Source organism: Thalassophryne amazonica, chromosome 3, assembly GCF_902500255.1.
Source record: "Thalassophryne amazonica chromosome 3, fThaAma1.1, whole genome shotgun sequence".
NCBI classification, from domain to species: Eukaryota; Metazoa; Chordata; class Actinopteri; order Batrachoidiformes; family Batrachoididae; genus Thalassophryne; species Thalassophryne amazonica.
The window spans coordinates 51,497,969-51,519,645 of record NC_047105.1 but is presented as its reverse complement, the minus strand read 5'-3'; the positions used below and the strand labels follow the sequence as shown (position 1 = coordinate 51,519,645).

The 21,677-nt window shown below is 39.6% G+C and overlaps 1 protein-coding gene across 2 annotated transcripts in view; it reads right to left on the bottom strand.

Moving 5' to 3' along the window:
- The window catches only part of foxj3 (forkhead box J3), a 384,376-nt gene that overhangs the window by 146,498 nt on the left and 216,201 nt on the right, over window positions 1-21,677 (bottom strand). The window lies entirely within an intron of this gene.

The following is a 21,677-nucleotide window of genomic DNA, read 5'->3' as shown; positions in this document are numbered from 1 at the left end:
GAGTTTCGGTGGGGAAGTGTCCATCATCCTCTTGTCATTCCATCAAGACATCAGACTGAGCGCGTAAACACACAAACAGTAGTTCTGCAAAAGAAACTTTGCGAGCGTAACACCTCTGTCTGGGTTACAATTCCATCTCTTCTTCCCAAATTCACTGCGCAACTCTTGTTCCCTTTTCTCCTCTGGAATCGGTTTCAGCCGCACGCGTGTGCGAGAATGTCCGGTTGAACTCATTTTTTCTTTTGTTCAATAAAAAAAAAAAAAAAAAAAAAAAAAAAAAAAAAAAAAAGATTGAGTTGAACATTGACCGCGTCAGCCTGCCGATAAGCGGTAATGCACGCTCCCGTCAGAAGCGTTGTGTCAAAAGCCGAGCTAAAGTGACGCTTCTGAAGCCTCTAAAAAGCAACGCGTCTCATTGAAAATAATGCTTTTTAGACCGATTTTTGACGCCTCTGACGCTTCTGACGCGTGAAAGGCCCATTAATCTGCAATAATGAGCTTGAAATAGCGCTGATCAAAATAATGAGGATAAAATCTATATCGGATTCCTGAATGGGATGCAACGTCCGATTTGGATCAAGTCTGAAACCATGTGATCGGGGCCGATTTCCGATCACGTGATCGGATCAGGACATCCGTAATTGTGACTTATCCACAATTAATTGCAGGTGGAGTTACAGATGGATTAAACTTCGTAAAAATATTAACCAGTTTCTCTGACATGTGAAGATTTTAAAAACTTAATTTTCTCCTCATGCGATCATTTGTACAAAAATTCAGTGGTAAACAGAATCATGACACAGTCTGTATTTTACTGCAATGTTTTTGAATCATGTTACTGTGACTGTCAAGGAATGATGTCACAACAGCTTGAGTTTGACATACAAGACGATTTTCGGCGAGCGAGAGATAATCTTATTGCACCCCCAAAATACCCACCATATGCCAAATTTTTATGACCAGTGGGTACATGCACTCAACTATCACAAGGAGTGAGAATGGCAGTTTTCAATAAATCAAAATCTGTCCTTGCTGCTTGGAATAGGAACAGAAAACCTGTTCCAAATTATAATTTTACATACAACTGTATGCACCATATACCTCCAAGCTTAACGATTCCTTAGTCTGGTGCCGATAGGTTCTTCTGTCAGTTCAGTTGCAAAATACATGCTTTAAGATGTCACTGCCTCCAATGTGCAGCTCTGTGCATTATGCTGCTGGAAACGTGTAACAAGAAGTTATGGTGGCTTCATTTACCAAAGAAACAGTGACATTTGTAATGTCTGCAAAATGATCGTTTCAGGTAAGGGCTGAAACATCAGTAATATGTTTTACGTACAAGTGCCACTGGATCCCAAATAAGCAGCACGTCTGTAAATGAAGGTAAACCAATATTACAATAACATTGACACCAAAGCCTACACAGCGAGGATTATCACATCTTTAAAGAAATATACTAAATGAAAAGAAATGCTGCACATCCCTGTTTCATCCATTTAAGATGGAAGAGTGTTGAACCTAGAGCCAGTTGCGTGACTTGCCCATCATTTCCCAGGCAGCAAAACCCTTTCACACTGACTGCACAGGGAAACAAAATGATTTAAAAAAAGGTGAATGTGTCATCATGAAACCACAAAATTTGCAGTTAAAGGTTTACACCAGAATTATGTTAGGTCCAACTTACATCCTTTCAATAAAAGAAATGACAATTCATTTTTGACATGTTTGAATATTTTTAGGTACGCATTTTAAACTGTGTTCATCAGATTAATAATAATAATTTTAAGAAGTTGCAGACAGACAGAAAGACAGACAGTTGATCAGCAACCGAAAAAGAATCAGATTACTAAGCATAATTGATGATAACAATGACGTTAATAAAAATGTTATCAGTTTCCATCCATCGTCAACAATGCCACAAGCAGAACAAGAAGTTGCTTTTTTTTTACTTAAGCATATTATGGTGTGTGGGGTGCTGCTCCTACCCAGCTCACAACTGCTAGAGCAACCCCAGATGAATGAGAGTAGCCGAAAGAAATGCAAAAAATAGATAAAAAAATACATACATAGTGTCTGTTTTTACACACAAATAATGATGCCTGTGATCTTTTATTTATATCCTAAATAAACTTTCAAAGTCCAATTAGTCCACAACAGAAGAATTTGAACCTGTAGGAGGATTTAAAAACAAACAAACAAGCTCATTGGGAATTTTTAGGCTTTTACAAAAAATTATACTCTTTGAATTTTCCTTTTAAAACTTATTTAAAAACAGGTTCACCTGTCTGCTGCAGATATATAGCTATGTCAGAGATGTGGGGAGGGGCTGGTTGTCTGTCTGGGTGGTTGCTATCCATGACCCAAGACAGTTCTGTGTTGTCCTGGATGTGGGGAACTGTCAGGGGAAATGATTTTAATGTAGTGCTTAATATTATTGTTATGGAACACAAAGACATAAAACTGAGATGTACAGTACAAATTCTTCAGAAGTATTACACAAATCCTTGAGAACATTAAAAAAGGATTGAATTTTAGTCCAAATTATTCTGTAATCCAACATTTCAATCTTTATCAGTAGTGCTGGGATGAAAAGATCGATTTGCCGAATTAAATCGATTCTCATTTTGATTCCCACAGATCGATACATACATCCAAAGATCGATTTTTTTCAAAAAAATATATATGCACGTCTCGCCAGTATTATAACAGCATGTCTGAAAAAAATTAAGCTGAAGTTGGGCTGTTGTGCTTTTCCAGAGGGTGCGTATTAGGCATTTAAAGATGTTGATCATGGCTATCGAGATTGTTGTTGCAGGAAAGAAAAGAATCGTGCGCTGTTTAATTCACGGTCATTTTTTTTCCATTCCTGTAACGTGCCATTCCCGGATAACTTTTCTAATATCAGCGTTCTCCTGCTGCAGGATAGCTTTTCTAATAGCTGTGTTCTCCTGCTGCAGGCATGAGTTTTATAGGTGAGACTGGGGCCGTTATCCCCCAGAAAATTTTTAAATTTATATCTCTCTGAAATGCTATTACCTGCATTTTGAGAGCCAAATATTGTGAAGTAGTATTAATATGTTGCATAACTAGAAAATCATGTAACAGCTCAAAAATGGTTTTAATAACACTAACCCAAATCAAGATAATCAATTCTGAATCTTAAGAATCGGAATCAAATCGATTCTTGAAATTTTAATCGATACCCAGCTCTATTTACCAGTGTACAGTGCATCTGGAAATTATTCATAGTTCTTCACCTTTTTCACATTTTGTTATGTTACAGCCTTATTCCAAAACGGATTAAAATTTTTTCCCCCTCAAAATTCGACACAGTATACCCCATGACCACAACATGATTTTTTTTTTTTGTTTGTTTGTTTGTTTTGTTTTTTTGCAAATTTATTAAAAACAAAAAATCATGTGCATAAATATTCACACCCTTTGCTCAATACTTTGTTGATGCACCTTTGGTAGCAATTACAGCCTCAAGTCTTCTTGAATATGATACCACAAGCTTGGTGCACCTGTCTTTGGGCAGTTTTGTCCATTCCTCTTTGCAGCACCTCTCAAGCTCCATCAGGTTGGATGGGGAGCATCGGTGCACAGCCATTTTCAGATCTCTCTAGAGATGTTCAATTGGATTCAGGTCTGGACTCTGGCTGAGCTACTCAAGGACATTCACAGATTTGTCCTGAAGCCACTTCTTTGATATCTTGGCTGTGTGTTTAGGGTCATTGTCCTGCTGAAAGATGAACTGTCAACCCAGGCTGAGGTCAAGTGCACTCTGGAGCAGGTTTTCATCCAGGATGTCTCTGTACATTGCTGTATTCATCTTTCCTCAATCCTGACTAGTCTCCCAGTTCCTGAAAAACATCCCCACAGCATGATGCTGCCACCACCATGCTTCACTGTACTGATGGTGCCTGCTTTCCTCCAAACATGACACCTGGCATTCACCCCAGAGAGATCAATCTTTGTTTCATCAGATGAGAGAGTTTGTTTCTCATGGTCTGAGAGTCCTTCAAGGTGCCTTTTGGCAAACTCCAGGTGAGCTGCCATGTGCCTTTTACTACGAAGTGGCTTCAATCTGGTGAGTTTACCATACAGGCCTGATTGGTGGATTGCTGCAGAGATGGTTCTTCTTCTCTCCACAGAGGAACGCTGGAGGTCTGACTGAGTGACCATCAGGTTCTTGGTCACCTCCCTGACTAAGGTCCTTCTCTCCCAATCACTCAGTTTAGATGGGCGGCCAGATCAAGGAAGGGTCCTGGTGGATCCGGACTTCTTCGATTTACGGATGATGGAGACCATTGTACTCACTGGGACCTTCAAAGCAGCAGAAATGTTTCTGTACCCTTCTCCAGATTTGTGCCTTGAGAGAATCCTGTCTCAGAGGTCTACAGACAATTCCTTTGCCTTCATGCTTGGTTTGTGCTCTGACATGCACTGTCAACTATGGGACCTTGTATGTAGACAGGTGTGTGCCTTTCCAAATCATGTCCAATCAACTGAATTTACCCCAGGTGGGCTCCAATTAAGCTGGAGAAACATCTCAAGGATGATCAGTGGAAACAGGATGCACATGAGTTAAATTTTGAGCTTCGTGGCAAATGCTGTGAATACATATGTACGTGATTTCTTATTTTTATTTTTAATAAATTTGCAAAAATCTTAAAAAAAAGTCATTGTCATTATGGGGTAATGTGTGTAGAATTTTTTGAGTAAAAAAATAATTTCATCCTTTTTGGAATATGGCTGTAACATAACAAAATGTGTAAAAACTGAAGCGCTGTGAATACTTTTCCGGATGCACTGTAAGCTCCAAGTGCCCCAACCCCTTACGTTACATATCTGACTACAGTGAGTACAATGCAGCCTTGAATCGGATGAACTCTGTTTTTTATTATTATTTATTTAAATGGAAACTAAACAGTTTATTTGACACCAGCTGCGGCAGACAGTTACTTTTGAAAGGTGGGGATGGACCAATTGTCTACCTGGGTGGTTGCCATCCAAGACTGCGCCTCTGTGTAGTTGATGCTGCGATGTATGGCATCAGTCTATGCTCGAAGACCTGACCTGCTAACGCTACCATCTCAAGTAACACCATGACTTTCACAGTAAGGCTATGAGCCATGCAGATGCCAACATTTTGATGTTAGCATGCTTTGAATGTGAAGAACATGGCAGAAAAGGAGCCCTCAGTCACAGCTTGACCCCGTTGACATTGTACTTTAAGAAAACATCAGCTCTAGACTAAGTCCAGGTATTTTTGCAGCTTTAAAGGACTTTGAGGCCATGTACTTGGTCACATGAAAGAAAGAGGGGAAAGGAGTACAGTACAGACTGACAACACAACAGCAAATGTAGGTGCACTGCACGGTGGTGTAAGCTTGAGTTTAATTGTCTGAGCAATGCAGGGTGACACTATTTTACCATGTTAGAGGAGGGTGCTTTTTCTCTTCCTTCCTCCTTCACTGCAGAGGCAGCACAAGGCCATGAAAGATTGGAGGCAAAGTGACGTCCTCTGGTTTATCCTCCCTGAAAGCCTTCGCATGCTCTCAGTTCCACATGAGGGATCTGATGAAATCCGTTTGTCAGTACGCCACTTAATTATCAGCCAGAAGAAGAGCCTCTGATGCTATCCTCTGACAATGGCTCACAGCAGCCTGCTGACTACAGTGCCGACTAACAATGAAAAACAGACTGCAGCCACTAATGGTGACGGGGTAGTGCCAACTGTCCACTTAAGAGTTAGACAAATTAAGGAATGGCACAGAAAGGTTTTTTTTTTTTTTGCTCTACGTGTCCAAGTAACCAGCACTAAACTTGAACAGTATATTTGGGGCAACTGTTTGTTGTGATTTGGCGCTATATAAAAAAAAAGTTGATTGATTGATTGATATTTTAATAAAAAGAACACATCTTAATAAAACCCCATTTTACTGGGCACAGATTAAAAAACAAAACAAAAACCCTCTGGCAATTTGACCTTTTTGTTTTCCTGCACATCTCCAAAAAGATCACAAAGATTCTGCTGCTCCATATGCACATTTCCATCAGCTTGCAGATAAACAACATTTACATTCATGCATTCAGTAGATAAATTATTTGAAGTCATTTAAAGCAACTTACAATGGAGGGACAGATTCACACAAACATTATTTGGGTTTGGTTTGGGTACTAAAACTATCACATTAATGTGCCATGATAAAGTTTACATCAAGAGCCTACAACATGTGAAAAATAAATCTGAGAATGTCTGCAGTTTTTAGTTTGCACTTCAAATTCTCCATATTGCATTATTATTGCCGTATTTCACAGAGATTTGCAGTCAGTCGCATTTTTGCATCCAGTTGCATTGTAACCTGCGCTGTGGTTAGAAAGTAAGGTTTAATACATGCACACATGCAGTACAGATTAATTTTTTTTCCAGTTGAGCCACCATCATATTCCTGAAATGGTTTCTACCGACCATACTGAAAGGAATACCAGCATCATCATTGTAACATGTACATATAAATTGTAGTTTCCAGGCACTGCAAAGCGAATGCCTTTACTGCATGAAAGCAACCGTAAGTTCGGCTAACTGTTAAAACAATCAAAGATGTTGATCACACAATGGGTTGATTTTTGCCGATATGCGATATGGAGAATTACCAGACTATTTCTTGCAGCAAGGGTTAGGGTTAGGTCTAATCCTCAGACACTTAATAATCTGAGGCCTAAATAACGTTTATAGCAGGATTTAAATTTTTACCCAGAATTTGTGTTGTTTGTATGGATGTTTGTTGCTGGCAGGCATTATTCCACCAACAACTCCGCTGAACAGGGTCCAATCACTGCCACGGCTTAGGTATTTTCCAAGTTGAAATTGTGTGCCACTGTCAAGTGCGGGCCAATTGCTTTCTGTTATGCATCTCCAAAGCTTCATCTTTGCTGCCATAAATTTTTTGATCTAGCCAACATCTCGCAGACAGCAAGAGTTCAGTATGGTTGGCAACATGATGTCTACTCTTGTAACAGAAAGGAGAAATAACTGCCAGATGAGGAAAACTGCACAAGTGTGGCTATTTACAAGTGTAGCTAATGTATATTTGCAAGTGTAAGGTTTTCTGTACTGAGATGAAGGACACTTTAATTATAGAGCTTCATGTTCATGCTTTCATCAGCTCAAGACTTGACTACTGTAACACATACTGCTGATTCTCAGTCTGTGATTAATTAATCTCAGCACTGGCTTTCCATCCACTGTCGAATCGATTTAAAAATTTTAATATTTGTTTTTAAAGCTCCTAATGGTCTTGCACCAGCCTATTTGAGTGAATTATTGGTGCTATGTGAACAAAGCAGGGTTCTGAGGTCATCCAGTCTCTGTTTAATCAGTCCCCAGATTAAACATGAGGTTTAATCTGGGGTGATGGGGCTTTCTCAGTCACTGGGCTCAGACTTAAGAACAAAGTCCCCCCGATTTATGCACCATCACTGATCTGGGTCTTTTTTTTAACTAAAGACTTTTCCTTTTAAATTGGGTTTTAACACTTAATAGTGCTGTGACATTTTATTCTGGTCTTATTCGAGTTTAATGTATGCATTTATTTATTTTTCCTGGTTTTAATTTATTGTTTATTGTTCTTGTGTGGTCTGTTTCTACTTTTACTGGAAAGCACTTTGGTCATCTTTTGTGCTGTATAAAGGGCTATACAAATAACAGTTGATTATGTTTTACACAATTTTCTTCAATGCCCATCCTTGAGGAGATATTACATTAATCTTTCAGTAACAATGATTAAAAGTACATTATACAGTGTGTATGTCTACATGCATATTATTTTTGTCTGACAACTTTGATTAGGAAATCTTTCACAATATAAAATGCACATAAAACAAAAGAAGAAAACAGTAGATTGCTGTTATTTTCTTATGTATTTATCTTTTGCATTATGGTTTTTAAGTATTGACTATTTCTGCTAGTGTCTGAAAATACACAGAAATGTCGGTCTTCAGAAATATTTAAACCTCAAACACATGAAAATGTAAAAGGTACATAAAAACTCAATCGCACCACATGACCCTTTTAATAATCTTATTTGATTAACACTACATTTTCAAATCACCTCCTTAAATGTTACAACCTGAATGGAAAAACATTAATGAATCAAAGGCTGTGGTTAATTAAAGATGGTTAAGCCTTGAACAACTGTCAACCAAAAGCCAGCTGCTTTTGAAAATGAAAAGTTTAACAATATTTCCATACTTGTTAGGTCTTCATCTGAAACTTACTTTAAAGGTATTTACTTCAGTAAGAAAAGCATTTTCGCAGGTGTTTTGACTCACGTGCAGCACTGCACCTGAGGGGAAAAACAGTGAATCGTTTGTGATTTTAACAGCCTTGGCAGCTGCAGAGGTGATCCTAGCGCTGCAGAGAAACTGAAATGGTTGTTGATTAATGGATATTTGGTGTTATTTTTCATCTGCATTATTAAAAAATAATCATTTGGCTTGCCGGGGGCTCTAGTTCGCCTGGCGGGTGGCCATGTCTATACTTCTGTAGGGCAAACACTGAAAATAAACACATGGAGATGCGGCCGTGTAAAGAGAGAGCTTTCTGTGTTGAAGTCACTGTCATGCAAACCACAAGGAGAAAGACACTTCTCCAGTCCTGACCATTTACAATAAAGTCAGAGACATGCAATGATGCTGCTAATGACAATAATAATATTCATAATAACATTTATTTGTGTAGGACTACCACGGTGGGCTATTTGACCATCAAACAATGGATGATTTTTCATGAGGGCTACAGAATATAGAGAAAATATTTATATTCACTAAATTAATTGGAAAATGTAATAATGATAAATAATAATAAATCAGTGAAAACTGTGGCACATCAAAGTGTCTCCAATGATAAACTGTCTGGTCTGACCTTACTTGGAGATTTTATGAAACATTCCGGGGTTGTGTTCAGCAATGGAAGAAGTTTATTTGCCTCTCTCTTCATCACTGTCTGCTCCTCTGGTCAGTAAACAAGCTGATTCATGAGTAATGAGTGGATTTATTGTATAAACACATGAAATGTCTGCTAATTTAAGGTGCCCAATGTATGCACACTTCTGTGTGCTGTTATGTGCATGTACGCTTAGTGTTAGTGCTTACACAATACTGTGACTTAAAAATTAAAATCTGCAATCCGAGGCATTTTATTAATGTTGCGATGAAGATATTGAAGGAGATTATATGACACTTAACTAAACTGACAACCAATTGAACTACAAAAACACAAATCAATAACATTAACAACACTGTTAAACATGAACCACAATAACATTTTAAACCCCAAAACCCCAAACTCCCACAGTGCAATGCAGCACAACATCCACTGTTCACTGTTGTTAGCTAAAATCGGTAATTTCTCCAAAAATATTAGTCCTAAAGACTGTTTTTGCAGCGTTCATCCTGGACCCAAAATACATAAGCATAACAAACGGCAAATGTCAGCTCTCCCCAGTTTCTCCATGAATGAACACACACACACGCACGCCACTTGGCTTTCATAATATACATGTAAAACAGCAAAACTTACAGCCCTACATTCCTGCTAACAATAATAATAAGAATATTACTGTAATTCATAAATTAAGTACAATAACATTCATTCTTATTTTTGTCCTGAAAAGGCACTAGAAGCTACCGATAGAAACGTAGAAATTGTTGGAAACCCCCTACCGCACTCTCCCCCACAAACACCGTTGGCATTCGCCGTCACCACAAGTGTGCAATTGCTACTTTTTTCATTCAAATGTCAACTTCCTTCCTGAATGAAACTCCTGCGTGTAACACTTCTCTGATGCTGATAACATTTTCAGTGAGATCATTGTAAAAAAATGTTTGATGCTGTTTAATACATGTTTAAACAAGCAGCTGTGGCAAACACGCCGTGCACCTCCCAGCTCCCTCCGTGTGCCAACAACAAAACCACAGAGTATGTGATACTGTTGTATCCATAATAAAATCATTTATAATAAAGCACAACCAGAAAAAAGCCTAAGCAGCAGGAGCTGTGCACATTGAAGTGTGAAGCTGGGATGCTTCACCTGTTAACACCCAGATGAAATCTGGTTTCTATTTTCTTCTCTGTTTACGTGAGTAGAAGGCAGCTGAAAAGTAAGAGATGACTCCACAAGCTGCTCAATTCTCAGAAATCCCTGCTCATGCACAACAGACATGCAAGTATGCACTTTGCTTTGTCCTCAGCATTTGGTTAACATGCTTCACTTGACTAGTTTAATTCATTTTATTGGTGTTAGTTGTGGCCCTCAATGAATTTATTACATTGATTTATTTATTTAAGCTGAAGCATGTGCTCTCTAAAATGCAGTTGTGTAAAGACAAGAATGAATGAATGAGCCCATCCTCTCATTTATTGACACGATAAGACAAAACAATAAATGCTATCATCAGGTAAGTCACCAAATTGAAAAAACACTTTATGAAGACATCTGGTGAATTTTGATCCAACAGATCAACTGACAAAGCAACAGGTTTGTCTCGGAAATATCACATAGATGTATCTGCCACCTGTTGGATGGTGAATGGTGGTGGACTGACGATACGCTGCAGGTATCCTCATCAGAGGTAGATCATTTCTGCACAGGAATGTAGAAAATGTGCTAAGTTCTAAAACTCAAGTAACTGTCACACTTGTACACAAGCCAACAAGCAGGACTTTGCATGAAGTTAGCCATGTAAAAAAAGAAAGCGAGAAAGATGGTCAAGTTAGAGATGCAGTAAATGGGGGCCCATGGGGGTGGGGGGCATTTTCTGCTGCTTATCCAGGGCAGGGTGGCAGCAGACCAAGCAAATCATCCCACACTTCCCTATACTCTGCCAAATCCTTCAACTCTTTCTGGGAGATCCCAAGGCATTCCCATGTCAGTTGGTAATATAATCCCTCCAGCATGTCCTGGGTCATCCATGGTGTATCGTCCCACTTGGGACATCTGGCATACCTCCCTAGGGAGACAACCAGGGACCATCCTCACCAGATTCTATCCTCTTTGCATAAAATATTGGCGATTATTTTTGGGGCTCTACACAGTTAAATGACACTTTACATCAGTGAACTCTTGCACACTTAAAAACAAGCAGGTCTCAGAAGTCCTCAGACCAGAACCTGCTGGTTGTCCATAGGTCAAGGCTGAAGACTAAAAAAGACTGTGCATTTGAGGTTGTGGCTCCTAAACTGTGGAATACACTGCCACTGCATCGATGTTCTGTGGACTCTGTTGGCACCTTGAAAGAGAAGCTCCAGACCCACTTGCACAGGTGTGCTTTTAACTAGTTTTATGTTACTGCTGTGTTTCCATTTTATTTATTTCACTCACTTTGTGATTTTAACTTGAAAGGTGCTATAAATAAACAAACTTTCCCTACTTACTAGATGCCCGAACCACCTCAGCTTGCTCCATAAGCTGTGATGGAGCAGCAGCTCCACTTACATTCCCTCCCAGATATTTGCGCTTCTCACTCTGTCTCTTGACTGTCAGCCCAAACACCCAAAGGTGAAACCTTATTTCTACCACTTGTATCAGCGACCTCGTTCTTTCAGTCATTACCTACAACTCATGGCAACAGGTGAGGATAGGGGCATAAATCAAGAGTCTTCCAGGATGACAGACACAGCCACAACCTGCCCATCGATCTCACACTCCATATTACTCCCACAATAATACACAGAAATGGACTACAGCAGAGAAATAAACTGTAGGTTTATATATATATATATATATATATATATATATATATCCACAGACATTTTCAAGTCACTAACTATGTCATGGACTCACATTTTAAATCATTAAAAAATTCAAAGTATTGTAGTCTATGGTAAATCAATTTGAAGTAGGCAGTTCTCAAAAACTGAATGGTTATGGAATAATGAGACTAGTAAAGGGAGCCACCAAAACACCTGTTTGTAAGTGACCATTTTATTTTGTTGATTTTTTAATTGTCCTTTTTGTTGTATTTTAGATTGTGAAGGACTATACTTTTGAATTCAAAGAGCTAGACAAATAAATATTTTCAGGATTATACCAATTATTATAATCACACACATTGAAGGAATAATGATGCACAGGTCCATTTACAATTGACCAAAACTCTCCTCATGCTTTAATTCAAAGTGACGTCGACAAAACTGCAAATAATAAAGACAAAATGATGCTCAACCCACTACCCGACTCCGCAAATGGCATCGCTATTAGTGCACAGAACATAAGCAGCAGTGCTTTCATCTTCATGAACAACCTTTCCAAACACTTCCCAGGCCTCGATTTATCCATTTTCGTCTCAGGGCCAGCTGGCTCCCAACTTGAAAAACTTAGGAGCCAGTCAATTTCACAGAGCCACAAAAAAAAGTCTCATGTCTTCATTTTTCTTCATAAACATGTCTTTTATACTGAAAAGTAAGTTACGACAATGAACAACATTCTTATACAAACAAAAATTTTATATATCTGACAATAATGTTAGAAAATAAAACACTGACCCAATACTGGCAACTAAACAAATGATCATCTTTCCATGGATTAATGCATTTACTTATTTATTCTTGGTCTGAGATTTAAAAAAAAATATTGTGAATATATGTTAATGAGATTCAGAGAATGTTACATTCAGTTAAAGTAATCAACAAGAAAAGGGTAAAGACTAAATCAGCTCTTTTGTTTAAGGTGTATTTTTTGGCAAAGATGTACGTCTTTCACTGCCCCCCAGGTGAAAAGGTCCTTTGTGCTGTTCTGTGATAGTAGATTTTAGTGTGACTGCAGATCATTACTGTCAGTGATAGACTATAAAGTTACTTACACGTGAAGGTTGTAAAGAATATCATCAAAACTGAAATAATATATATTGTTATTTTGAAGTGCAAAAAAACCCCAAACAAAAACAAAACATCAAATTCCAATAAATACATTTTGTACTCACCTCGTGTCACTCAGAATAACTCCAGACACCTTGATAAAGCATGTACACAAATGGATGCTGGGCCAAATATGGCCCATGGTAACTTGAGCTTCATTTACCAGCACATCAGCTGAATTGATGAGCTGACTTTTCTAAATAAATAAAGAATTATGAAAATACTGATGTATTGTGCTTGATTGTTTGTGCCATATGCCCTGAGAAAACAAGTCAAACATGGGTAAATTAGTCTGATTATATGTGCCACTGATAAACTCTTACAGACGTGAACCTGTCAGAAAAGTCAACTCCGTTGACATCACTTGAGGCACCACCCCCTCAGCGACATTACTGAAACAAACCGGTATTTTTTGGTGCTTGGAATCTGTTTTTTGTGGACTTTCATGATGAATATTTCGAAATGGTGAACCATCATAACCAGTTGTGGTATTAGTGGTGATTAGCTGTGCAGTTTTTCCACAGACAGGATTTTTGAGGGAGACGTGGAAGTGCTTTCTACACACAAAGAGTGGGGAAATGAAAAACAAACTTCAAAACAAACTTCAAAAACTACTTTGAACCACAGTCATGGAGAAAGAATTTTATCCCATGTGTTTAAAGGTAGGAACATGAAGACTTTGAGATAAAGTGACTGCTTTGGGAATCTTAATGTGAGAGAGCTGCCGCGGACATCGGACGCACCCCAGGTCGTTTAATGAGTTACCTGCTTAGCGGATCAATGATTGTGAACAGACAATTTGGATAACTTGGATGCTTTTGAAAGGAGATAATGACTTTGGAACTGGAGCAAGTGTGATTCTACATGGATGCTGTGTGCGAACACAGGAGGAGACCTGAACGGGATGCATCTCTCATAGTATGTATTTACAGTTGTATGCAAAGGTTTTGGCACCCCTGAAAATTTTCATGATTTACCTTTATAAATCGCTGGTTGTCTGGATCAGAAATTTCAGTTAAATATATCATATAGCAGGCAAACACACTGATATTTGAGAAGTGAAATGAAGTTTCTAGTATTTACAGAAAGTGTGCAATAACGGTTTAAACAAAACTGGGCAGGTGCATAAATTTGGGCACCTTTGTCAATTTATTGATTTGAATATATTTAGCACTAATTACTGGAACACAAAATTGGTTTGGTAACCTCACTGACCCTTGACCTCCTAACACAGGTGAATCCAATCACGAGAAATGGTATTTAAGGTGGCCATTTGCAAATGTTTCCCCTCTTTGCATCTCTTCTAATGAGTGGCAACATGGGAGCCTCTAAACAGCTCTCAAATGACCTGAAAACAAAGACTATTCAACATCATAATTTAGGGGAAGGATAGAAAAAGCTATCTCAGAGATTTTAGCTGTCAGTTTCCACTCTTAGGACCATAGTGAGGAAACGGAAAACCGTAGGCACAGTACTAGTTAAGGCCGAAAGTGGCAGGCCAAGAAAAATCTCAGATAAGCTGAAAAGGATGGTGAGAACAGTCATAGTCAACCCACAGACCTGCTCCAAAGGCCTACAACATGATCTTGCTGCAGATAGTGTCTCAACTATACAGCGCACTTTGCACAAGGAGATGCTGTATGATGCTGTAATGCAGAGGAAGCCTTTTCTGCGTACACGCCACAAACAGAGTTGCTTGGGGTATGCTAAAGGACATTTGGACAAGCCAGCTTACTTTTGGAATAAGGTGCTGTGGACTGATGAAACTAAAATTGAGTTATTTGGACATAAGGGGTGGTATGCATGGCTGAAAAAGAACACACCATTCCAAGAAAAACACTTGCTACCTACAGTAAAATTTGAAGGTGGTTCCATCATGCTGCGTGGCTAGTGCAGGTACAGGGAATCTTGTTAAAGTTGAGGGTCACATGGATTCCAGTCAATAGCAGCAGATTCTTGAGAACAATGTTCATGAATCACTGACAAAGCTGAAGTTGCGCCGGGGCTGGATCTTTCAACAAGACAACGACCCTAAACACTGCTCAAAATCTACTAAGGCATTCATGCAGAGGAACAAGTACAACGTTCTGGAATTGCCATCTCAGTCCCCAGACCAGAATATTACTAATCTGTGGTGGGATTTTAAGCGGGCTGTCCATGCTCGGAAACCAACAAACCTGAGATGTTTTGTAAAGAAGAATGGTCCAAAATACCTTCAACCAGAATCCAGACTCTCATTGGAAGCTATAGGAAGCATTTAGAGGTTGTTATTTTTGCAAAAGGAGGCTCTACTAAATTTTTTTTTTCTGTTGGGGTGCCCTAATTTATGCACCTGCCCAATTTTGCTTAAAGAATTATTGCACACTTTCTGTAAATCCTATAAACTTCATTTCACTTCTCAAATCTCACTGTGTTTGTCTGCTATATGATATACTTGTATTTATCTGAAATTGCTGATCCAAACAACCAATGATTTATAAAGGAAAATCATGGAAATCATCAGGGTGCCCAAACTTTTACATACAACTGTATTACTGCATTGTGCTTTTTAGACTTTAGACATATTTGATGTGGGTGTTTTCTGAAGACAAAAAGCAACCCGGATTGTTGGTCTCCAAGATTACACAATGATTATTGACAAGATAATCTGTCATGCATTTTTCTGATGCACTGTGGCCAAGTTTACTTTTATTGCCATTATCAGTGCCCGCACAAGTAAGACTTTGAATAAATAACTATGTAACAAAATTTTTGTTCCTGGCTTTTAAATGTTATATTTCAACTGCTTATGAGGTCTGTCCATAAAGTATCCAACCTTATTTTTTTTTTTTTAACTATATGGATTTGATTCATATGTTTTCACGTCAGACAAGCTTGAACCCTCGTGCGCATGCGTGAGTTTTTCCACGCCTGTCGAGCTCTGCACAATTTCTCTAATAACTCACTCGACTGGTAAGCATTGAAAGCTGAGATAGGAATGTCCCAACTTGTCCTCTAACGCTCCAAAACGGAGGTGTTCCTTTGTCTCGCTCGAACAGCGAATCGGTCGTGACGCACAAAGCCTCCACGCGGCTTTCCATGACAAAATCTCTTGTTAAAAGTGAAATCTGCCGGAAAATGGTTGATGTCCAGCTCTTGTGATAACCAGAGAAAGTGCACACGACGGTCCCAGCTCCACACAGCCATCCGTTTAGAACTAATCCGGTGGTTCATGCCTGTCGTCGCAGCTCGGAGCGCAGCGCGCCGAGCACCATTGTGGGCCATCCTTAAAGCTGTAGTAACAGTCCTTATTCTCTGTGAAGCCCGTAAAATTTTCACCGAAAGCCAGATAAATTTTTCGAATGGTTTCCAGGTGCCTGTCTCTAACAGCTTCTGAAAGAATTCTGATGGAAAAAAAAACCCAAATCATTCCGCCATTTCCAGACAATGAAAATCCGACGACGGGGTGGGACCACTCCTTCCACAAGGTGTGCTCACAGGCGAATGACGTCACAGGCGTGGAAAAACTCACGCATGCGCACGAGGGTTCAAGCTTGTCTGACGTGAAAACACATGAATCAAATCCATATAGTTTTAAAAAAAAAAAGGTACGATACTTTATGGACAGACCTCGTATGTCTAAAGTCTATGCAAAAATGACCACATTCAGCACAAACTTTGATTTTATTTTTTTTGTTTACGTTCTAGAAAGTTCTAAAAGTTTCTTGAAATTTCTAGATAATTCTGGAAACTTCTAGAAATTCTGGACAGTTCTAGCAGTTAAAGAATATTCTAGAAGACTACTCAGTAGTAGTGAAGGTGAATCGAGAATATTCTTGAAAACAGACAAATTTCAAAATATCAATGTCCTGATCACAGAAGCAAAGTTTCTGTGGAATAACAGCTATTTTCTATTTATTTAAGGCATAACAGGTTAGGAAAACACACTGTGTACCCAGGAACAAAACAAAAATAAAAATTTGTTACATAGTGTAATTTATAATCTGGTACATAATTTTTTAAAAGATGGCATTGACTGGAGTGACATATGCCCCTTAAGGCTGCTGCTGAGAGACAAACATCATGCAGATCACATTAATTACAATGTTTTGTACATTTTTTTTATCCTTTTGGATTTAGAAGTGCAGGTGTCTAGTGTGAATAAGATTCACTGAAGAGTTTTAACAAATACCACAGAATTTTAACACCACCAACGAATAACACAAACAGCAATTCATGAATAAATGTCTGGAGCAAAAATATATTTGGAGACGCTATCTCCAAATATATGTCAACAGGATTCAAAATCTATGTAAATGATAACAGATTCTGGCATCTGGTGCTTTCTGTTGAAAGTTTTGGCTGGAGAGAGCAGAATGACTGTGTGACCATAGAGAGAAATGTCAAAAACTGCTATCATACAAGAAATTTGCTTTGACTGACTAGTTCAACTTAAACCACCCCATAATGACAACATGAAAAAAGTTTCTGAAATTTTTGCAAATTTATTAAAAATAAAACTAAGAAATCACTTGTACATAAGTATTCACACCCTTTGCTCAATACTTTGTCGATGCACTGTAGAAGAATTTTTAGGTCCATATTTGAACTGTGATGAACTATCAAGTGTCCTGATCCGAACTGTATGTCCTCTGGTTGAACTAGCAGGTGTTCAACCCAAAAAAAGGGCTCTATTAGTCATTTAGTCTGTCAGGGGCTTTCCAAGGCCTTTTAGGTGCTTTCCCCCAGGCCACGTGCAGGGGCCTCAGGCCAGCTGCACGTGTGGCTGAGGCCACGTGCGGAGGGGGCCTCAGGCCAGCTGCACCTGTGGCTGAAGGTCTTTTAAAAAAATCAGTTGTAAATCCTTCATGTTTTAATGGGAGCATTTGTCACATTGAAATAATGGCCTAACACCTGCTTAGGGTTCACTAGAGGACGCTTCCAATAGAAAACCATGTCTTGGGAATGAAATAAATAAAAAAGTCGAAGGAGGAGCGATGCCCGCGGGTCTCCAATAAATAGACGAGCGCGGTTGTCATATTCAGTCTCTCTAGAGGACTCAGTTTGTCTAAGCTTTGTGTCGAAGGCTTAAATAAACTTAAAAACTCTGTGCATTTTATCTTGCTTAAGGCTGAATTATTCTAAAGTGTTGTATCCTTTTTCTAGCATATCACTTGCAATTAGTTTGTGTTATCTAAAAGAAGACATCCTGAGAAGACTAAAGACGAGCCGCGACAGAACTTGGCGAGCCAGCTTCAGGAGGGTCCAGGGGCATTCCGGCAGCCTGGGGCAGTCCAGCTCATCCCTCCAGACCGTAAATAACAGTGATCACGACTAAAAGGTAAGCAGAAACCTTTTATAATTTCTGCACGATCTGGAGGAGTGAGTCGGGATTTCCGCCCAAGTTGACAGGTGATATTTTTTAATTGCCTCTTACCCAAAAGAACCTGGACTAAGAAAATTGATAAGAGACTAAAAAAAGATAAGATTGAAAATGATCAGGCCTTGTAGATAAAATGCTCAGAAGGTGTGTGTGTTCCCGGGAAAAAGAATGTCTGTATGAGTGAAAGGTCAGGAATGTTCATGAACGCTGGTGCGGAAAAAGAGTGCGTGAAGAACTAACCTGAATGCTTGGAGAATAATTGGTGTTGAAATTTGTTACTAACGTGCCGGCTGATAGCATGCGCTGTAGGGGTTAATTTAGGGGAGTATACTGACAAATAAATACAAGGTAATACAAGGTTATTTAAAGAGTTTAACAGAGACTGAAGTGAAATAAGTGAGAAAAAAGAGTTTAACAAGAGAATACGTGCAGAGAAAGCACAAGATAAGCGCCTGAGGGGGCGCAGTAGAAATACCGTACATGATAAAGAGATTTAAAGAGGAAAGTGCAAAGTGGCACCGCTGACAGTAAGTAAAAGAGCTCAATAAAGGACGTCATTTTTTAAGAAAAGAGAAAAACTATAAAAAAAAAATAAATAAATAAATGAAGAGTTAGTGTAGAATACATGAGAATTAATGAAGCAGAAAATAGTGCAGTAAGGCACCAGATACACGCTTGTGGGGCGTGGGAGAAGAATAAGTAATTAAGTACACAGTAATATGAGTTTTTTATAAGAAAAGAAAAAGAATATTTTCAGTGCAAAGGCACATTAAGCTCATGAGGAGCTCAGTAAGTGAAGAAAAAAGGTAGAAGAAAGTGCAGAAAGGCACAGGATACGCACGCGAGGCGCGGTAAGGCGTAGAAATAAATGAAATATTGTATGTTCAGAAAGGAGCTGGTGAAAAATAATATATTAAGCACAGGATACGCACGCGAGGCGCGGTAAGGCGTAGAAGTAAATGAAATATTGTACGCTCAAAGAGGGCTTGAAAAAAAGTAAGTAGTAAAGAAAGTCGGGAGCAAAGACATTAGGAAGTGTTAGGGTTGTAAGAGGATCAAATAAATAAAATTGGTTATAAATCAAAAGAGATAAAGCTTAGATTATAGTGAAAAAGCTGACAGACTGATCAATGCTTGGGACAGTCATTGATGGGAGACTTAAGTGATGATGAAATAATACTCCCAGAACATTACTTGACTGACGGAGACATCGAAACCCAGGGAATCAGGACACATTTTTGGCTGGAAAGGACCTATTTTGACAGGGTAGGAGCAGAACATTGGCAGGACGAACAAGAGATCAATCAGAAATTATGGCAGATTACTAAGGTAATCAATCTGAAGCAAAAGAAAGAACAATTCCCTCTAATTAATTGGGAGCTGCTGATAAGACGTCTGTGGCATCAGGGTTTAACCCCGTGGCTGGAGCTGCTTTGTGCTGATCCTAATAAAGAACTTAGCATACCATTAAATCATTTAGTAACACTACCAACCGATCCAGGTGAAGAACTGTTTCCTAGGTTGACTCCGACTGTGGTCCCAAGGAAGGTTCGGTGGGAAACAGGTAAATTTTCATATTTAGTTAAAGAAAAAGAAGACAGGCATAGCAGTTGGAAATTTAATCCTTTTAAGGGTTTAAAATACAAAACAGGTGTTACAGCCAGCAAGTTATTGGTCTGGATCAGGACAGCCCCTGAGGGACTACCAGAACACCATAGAAACACCTCACATAGCGTTTGTCAGGGTTACATGGGTAACTCTCAAGGTCAAGGTCGGGAAAGTACCCCGCTAGACTTAGTACTAAGAAAATATCCAGGAAAACGCACTAAGGCCAACCAATGTATGAGAAAGTGGCACAAAAGGTCACATGGGGGCAGGCAATGGCCTTTGGTGGGATCATTTGATCCGGTGATGTGTGAAGCAGTTGCGGTAGAAATACAGAAAAAAGAAATTAAAGATCAGCAGAAGAACGTAAAAAACAACAAAAAACGCACTGAAGAAAAAGAAGTTTTGGCCTTGTTCAAGCAGGAAGCACAGAGGCTACAGCAGAAAAGAGAAAAAATGACAGAGGAAAGATCCAAAGAGACTAAAGCCAGTGCACCGAGCTGGGAATCAGAGCCACCCCCATATAAACGTCATGATATGGGAAAGACAGCTGGACAATTTGTATTAGGAACTCGTGAAGAGGACCAAGGCATGGATGTGGAGGGCAAATTCACACTGACACTAAAAGCTCGAGAGCCACAAGGAGACAGGTCCTCAGTCTGTCAAATGGATCATACAAGGTCTTCAAGTCCGAAAGTAAGTGGTCGCACACCACGACCAGCAGGGGGGGCCACAAATAACAGTGACACGGAGGCAGACGAGGATAAAGAGAGAGACCTGAAGGCTCCGCCTGCACATCGAGGTCCACTGAAAACCGTCCCCTCCCACCATAAGTCAGCCGACTGGACCTTCACAAGCTATAGAGGCTCCGAAGAGTGGCACAAGAGCTTCTGTGACACACTGGATCTGGCCAGAAGAGATAATGAAGAACTAGCTGAGCAACTTCGGCTAGCGAAGGAAAGAATACAAAGACATAGGGACACCGAGGAAAGAAGAATACTACAACAGTCGACGCCCAATCAAGGGAATCACATTATACAGCCACCCACCCGAAAGATTTCTGGTGAGATCATCATTGAGAGTGCAAAAGAGGCCCGACTCAGGCAAAGACAACGATGTGTAGCCAAAGACATAGCGGCTTTAGAACAGAATATAACCGACTGGATGGACTGCCTGGAACCAGTCAGTCGCACTCGATCTGGAAGACAGTATGGAGCCCCCACAGAAGAAGAGGAGGACGAAGACCTAATATGCCCATTGGTGGTTAGAAATGGTCATCATGTGTATACCCCATGGAGCTGGACAGACATGGTGGGGCTGGCCAACAGGCTGCCAGACATCACCCAAGGAGCTGGGAGATGGATAACTGCCTTAGAAGAAGGCACTGCAGGGGTAACCTTGTCTTTAGGTGACATAAAAGCCTTGCTAATGCATGTCATGGGAAAACATGACACTGAAGAATTAGCAGGAAAGGTTGGACTAACACAAATGATGGGCACTAATCAACATGATGAAGTCCCCTTTAATCGCTATAGAAACTCCATGTGGGAAGGACTGAGAAGAAAGTACCCTGAGGTCTTGGATCCCTCTAAATTGGATGATGAGGAGTGGACACCTGAAGAGTGCCCAAAGAAGTTCCTGCACCGATTCCAGAAAAGATGGGCGGAGGAAACAGGAAATGCATGGAACCATTCTCCAGCAACTGAAATCCTGTTTAAAATAACTGTAAAAAAGGCTCTACCAGATGAGGTTCAGAAAGCCCTAGATGGAGTCGTGGGACTATCGAAA